The sequence below is a fragment of the Macrobrachium nipponense genome, chromosome 11 (genome assembly GCF_015104395.2).
Source record: "Macrobrachium nipponense isolate FS-2020 chromosome 11, ASM1510439v2, whole genome shotgun sequence".
Classification (NCBI taxonomy): Eukaryota; Metazoa; Arthropoda; class Malacostraca; order Decapoda; family Palaemonidae; genus Macrobrachium; species Macrobrachium nipponense.
Window position 1 is genome coordinate 4875732 of NC_061087.1, and position 6211 is coordinate 4881942.

The 6211-nt window shown below is 38.5% G+C and overlaps 1 protein-coding gene across 6 annotated transcripts in view; it reads right to left on the reverse strand.

Annotated features, from left to right (window-relative positions):
- LOC135217573 (LIM/homeobox protein Lhx9-like) overlaps window positions 1-6211 on the reverse strand; it is a 312394-nt gene that overhangs the window by 296869 nt on the left and 9314 nt on the right. The gene's annotated exons all lie outside the window — the stretch shown is intronic.

Sequence of the window (6211 nt, forward strand, 5' to 3'; positions counted from 1 at the left end):
CTGGAAAAAATAATCAACGTGCATTTATAGAAGCTAATACAAGCTCATCATTTTGCGGTTTTACCGAGATATGCATTACCTGCCCTTGTCTATATCTTTTTTATTATTATTATTTACCGCATACCAGGATATTTTGTAGCCAAAATTATTAGTCGTTTGCGGCCCTGTTTTCGGAATGGTGTTCTACATTTGCTAATGGATTGGTCGATTCTCATTAAAAATCTAAATATATTAGATATTCCAAATACGTGATACGCAGATAAACGCATACATATATATATATGTGATCTATATTAACTATTTGCCCCAGCCTCATGGAATTATTTTGCTCTGTAGTCTTCATCATTATTGCACTTAATTGCAATGGGGTGATTTTTAATTATTTCTATTGCGTTCTTTTTACTAACACTTTCAAGAGTAGAATGTTTACTGTGTTTTTGTTAGGTTTTCAAGCATCAGTAAAACAAGCGTAAATCTCGCATTGGAGCAAGACAGTCATATTGTAAGTAGGATGCCCCCGATATGTAAAGGACTATTTCTTGAAAGCCTTAAGGCATATCTCGAGATCTGCAAACCTTGAACGTCATTCTTATTTCCGCACGTACTTAACAGGAGAATGCCTAGCTACATCACTAATGGTCAAATACATTTCTTTGTTTCCTGTGCAGCGTTTTCTGAGGACTTAACTTCCATAGTTTAACTTCTATAGTTTTGCTATGAAGAATCAATGAGAAATCGTTGATGCGAGATGGTTAAATTGAGTCACCTGACGCAGCAGTTCTGATAATGGAGTAGTCTTTTCCACGACAGCCAAATTTGACTACTACATTCCATGAATCTGTGGCTCATTCTTAGCCACCACTTTACACTTAACTAGTTGTCTGAAACGCTTCTAGTTTCTCTCCGTCTCACGCGAATTCGTTCGTGTTTCCAGAATACAATGCTTCAGATCGGCTTAAGAGATCTCTCAGTCAATAATGTCGTTATACAATTTGACTGTAATTCGTTACCTCGGTAGAATAGAGATTTCACTTGTTTTCTATTTTGGATTGCTTTGGGAAATTTCTTCTTCTTGGTTCTCATATTTTCTTTCGGAATTCGTACTAACTTATAAGTCCTTTAATGCTGTGTGACGGCTGTTTTTCTTACTCTGCACCCATTTGATCAGAAGCAATTGGGTTAATACTTCATATTCTAAGTTTGTGTTTTCCTGTGTATCAATTACCCGTCAGGGCTGTCAAAACCAAGGTCAAAAGAATACTGTATTGAACCTGAGTTGGAAGCGCAGAGTCCCGTGGCCTTTTCCCTTTGGACTAACCTCAATCTTGATTATTTAGGGTCAGACACCAACAGTGGTCATGTTATTCCAAGTCAATCCGAAAGCGAATCACGTCGTTCAGACTGAGTCTCGGAGCAAAATCTGGTTCACACTGGACTGACAGTCAAGATTACAAACACTAATCTTGCACCTGATAAAAATGGCTAAAGTAGAAATAACTTCCGTTTAATCATAACTAAAATGGATATGTATACAGGAATGTTTTTATAAGTAAATTAAGGGATACTCATCTTCCTATCCGTAGTTGAGTTGAAAATTACAGAACTGTTGGGGGTATATCAGATCCCGATATCTGAGCCACTTTCAGTAATAGATGTAATTTCACACACTTTCGAGAAAACTAGCCGTTTTCATTAAATAAGTTCCTTCTTTCGAATTTGAACCTATATATTTTTCCCCAAAAACTTTTGCCCTTTCTTGATCTTCTCTCGTTAAGGACATCCGGTTGCCAGTCCCTTCGGCTTACACACACACACACACACACACACACACACACTAACACGACAGCTATATAATACAGCCTCCTTTGGAAACAATTTAAGATTCGAAAACCCACTTGTAGAAAATATGTTTCTTTAACTCTCCTTGAGAAAAACAATAAGTTTCGCAATACCTCCTTCAAGAAAAAAAAAAAAAAGTTTCGCATTTTATCCTTAATAAAAAAAAAAGGCAAGTTTCGCCATTCCAAGAAGAAAACCAGAGTTTGTGATTTTAAGTTTAAGGAAAGAAAAACTAAAGAAGCATACATTTGGAAATCATTCCATATATTATGTCTCGCATTGGCCCCCAAAAAGTATAGCTACAAGCGCGAAAGGCTATTTGGCTGTAGCTACCGTCACAAGGACTCAAGATCTGCTGAATGTTCGTGTAATGAAAGATCAATGTTTCTGTTTCAAACAGGACACAGTGCGTTAATCCTGTAGGAAGAGCAGGGAATCTAAATTATGATATAAATTTTTTGTAAGCAAAGAATGCGCAATTTAATGAAATCTTGAAATAAAAACAAATGACTCCCAGCCTTTAGTATCCCCAGCCTTTAGTGATACTTGTGAACGAAACATTCGCAATTTAATGTTTCACCTTCATTTATTCACATGTAGTATTCGATCGTTCAAATGTAATATCTTAAAAATTAAGTAGAAATAAATCATATTTAACTTAATTCTCTATAAAATAAATCCAAGTTTCAGAAAATAAGATTCACATTGAATTTTGGGAAATAATTCCCAGCCTCTTATTATTATTATTGCAAGTAAGTTTAGAACGAAGTATGAGGCACTTACTCAATTTTCAATCTTTTCCCAAAACTTGACATGGAACCGCAACTCCAATTTCAGATTTCTCAACTCACAATCGGAACTTATGAATTCACCTTTATTCCTAAAGTGAACTTATATCAGATGCTAAGTTAGTAAAGCCCTTCATCTTTCTAAACAAACGCTGATGAACAAAAGCTAGCCAACGTCACACCCTGCCTTCCACACCACGCATCTAACCAAAGATGATTTAGCGATGGGGAAAAAAATGAAGTTCTAAGCAATTTTTCATAAAGTAAGAAAGTTTAGGTATAGGTACTTCGCTTTTGAAGGAAGAAGCCCAGACTGTCCTTTGGTGTCTTTGTCGAGGAGAAATTCTGCCCAACTGACGCTTTACTTGGCGAAGTAGGCTATATGTAAATGCTAAGTATAAATCCACAATCTGAATGTTGGCTTGCGAATTTCAGTTAAATTCGAGATGACGATATATGTATTAATGTGAATTGAATCTTTGATATTTTTCGTAAGGCAGTGTACTCATATTTACTGCTGGTTGGCTCTGCAGTCCTTATGTCATGAATGAGAGACCGTAGCGTGTTGGCCTAGGTCTGACGCTCCTCCAGCGGAGTTTGTCAAGTGGCATATTCTCAGTATAGGTAAAAGCCTTCGTAATACTTCACAGATGTATTAAACGTTAAACTAAACGAATTCCTGATCATACAGACTTTCAACGGGATCAATTCAAACAGCCTCTGCTACGCCGATGATATAGATTTAATTTTTCCCATTAGCGTTAGGTCTTCAGCAACAGTGATACAATCGTGCAGGCCGTTGCTCCCTATACCGACTAGACACATTGAAAAATCACAAAGGATCCAAGAGATACAGCGGACATTCAACAAAGATGACGGGAATTCTTCCTGCTAACAATATGTTTGCAAGATCAGTCTTCTGTGGGAACCCAACTGTGTGTTACTATAGCATCTAAGAATGCTCCCTTTAGGCGAACTTTGCCTGAGAGACTATGAGACGTACTATTGTTCTTCAAAAGGACATCCAGAATCGCCTTTGAAATGCACCTTGCTAACATTTTGCTAAGCAGCTCTTCATAGAAAACCGCGCACATAATTTGTTTGTTTGTATGGTGCTTTTACGTTGCATGGAACCAGTGGTTATTCAGCAACGGGACCAACGGCTTTACGTGACTTCCGAACCACGTCGAGAGTGAACTTCTATCACCAGAAATACACGTCTCTCACTCCTCAATGGAATGGCCGAGAATCGAACCCGCGACCACCGAGGTAGGACGCTAATACCATACCAACCACGCCGCTAAGACGCTTGCGCACATAATCTGAAAATCTTTGTCAGGCAAACCAGCTCCGATTTGTTCATCAACACGAGAAATAGTAGCTGGCTAACCGCCAATCCAGATGCTTTTGAACAGTGAAGCGAGAATACAGTACAAATTATGGGAAAGACAGGAAAACGAGACTTGGTTTTCATAATGACGGGTCCGGGTTCGTTGTTGCATTTTTCCAAAACACGCATGACGTCAAGTGTTGTCATTTTTCATTGTTTAGTTATTGCACTTTTCTGTAACCAATTCTTTATTCTTTACTTACACAAGCATAACGTCTGCCTTATAACATATCTCTACTCAGGTCGGCGGCTGTTGAACATACTAATATTAATATATTCAATAGTGAATGTTTCTGCTATATTTTTTAATACTGCCATTTTGCCGTTCTCAACATTATTCTTTTGACGTTCGCTGTACTGCTTTTGTCCCTTGAATATATTTCATATCGCTAGCGTATTATTAATTGTTTCCCATCTTTTGTCTGTTTTGCGTTGAATACAGTGTTATTCAATTACGTTGTCTTATCCCATCATTAAAAAATTTAGGAGTATTATCTGTACTTTTATTATCATAATTCACAGCAATGTTATGAGTGTAGTTCTTCAGCATATCTTTTTTCTTAAATCAACCTTTGTGTTATAGAATTTATTGCAAGTGCTTCCGGAATTTGAAAATGTACATAAGTAACGCCAATTTTTATTCAAGAGTATACCATGTATATTGAGATCAAGCCGCTGAAAAAATTTCATAAATATCCTATACCTTTTATTTATACAAGCCCCACTGTACCTCACGAAATGTCCATGGAGCAGTTAAATATCATGGTATATACTCTGTAAGTTAGGTAGGCTACTTACAATAATCGTCCAAAGCAGGGCGTCATTTGTTACTGGTTTTTGTATCGCTTGTTGGTTTAGCTGAAACAAGCCTCTGGTGCCAAAGACGAGTTGGATGTTTTAGCGAATGATTTTCGTATGTGATGATGGTAGGGATATGAGACTGAGATGAACTTCACAGTTCAACTTTACAGTGTGGTTGTATGTAAACACGTGCCTTGCTTCTTAGAGAATCGACGAGAGAGAGAGAGAGAGAGAAGAGAGAGAGAGAGAGAGAGAGAGAGAGAGAGAGACCTGTTCAAAGGAGATAACGAGAGTATTGCTAGTTTAATTTGAAGATGATTATACGCTTTCATTGTTAGTTTTAGTCTTCGTCGTCTGCCATTACGGCAAATGACTCGCTTGTTGATAATACAAAGCGGGAAGGCGGGGAGAGAGAGCGAGAGAGGGAGGGAGGGAGGTAGGTGGGTGTTTGCGGGTTGCCGAGGAGGCTGAGCAGTGAGAGAGAAGAAAAGGAGAAGCTGGGCCACAAGTACAAAGACCCGTAAAGGCAACCGAGAGAGAGACGAAGAAGAAGAGGAAGAAGAAGAAGACGATGGGCGGGAGGGACCGTGACAGTGATTCTGATGATGGTGATAATGAAGCCTAGAGGGTGACACGGAAAAAAAAAAAAAAAAAAAAAAAAAAAAAAAAAAAAAAAAGGCGATGATCGCTGTCTAAGTGGACGAACCCAGATGTGCTGCACAGTATAATATTTCCTTGTCGCTGTCGCTAATGATAATGATGATGACAGTGTCTCGCGTCATTACCAATCATCACAATCCATCCACCGGAGGAGTTCGTGGTCGCACCGCCCCCTTCGACACCACCCGTTGTGCGGCATCGCTGTCCCTGTCTCGGAACGCCGGATGTCTTTATAAATCGGTCTTGCAGAACCTCCAGGGATGAAATTATAGTAAAACGCTGACTGCCGCCATAAATAATACTATGTGATTGAACAACACAGTAATACATGTATGTGTACATTATTTGTTGCTCGTACGGCACAGGACTACTAAGGACGTAAAACGTGCGTCTTTTATTTACAGACTGTTTATTCTGCATAACATTATGTAAATTAGGTGTCGTGTATGTCTGCATGCAGGTAAAGGCTCAAAAATATAAACACGTTCACCATTTCATTTAGAACCAATTTAAAAGCATTAGGTATAAGTGGAACTGCCGTCTGCCTTTTCACAGTCAAGAACCAATACGTGATTAACATTCACATCGGTGTGAAAATTTTAATCAGTTTTCTCAAACCCATCAGCGGTTCATGAAAACGATCTCGGTTAGGCTTACGGATTGCTCAGAATCCCTGGCAGTAATGTTATTCGGTCTCACACAGGAATTACAAAACCGGAATTTTTTTTCTAAA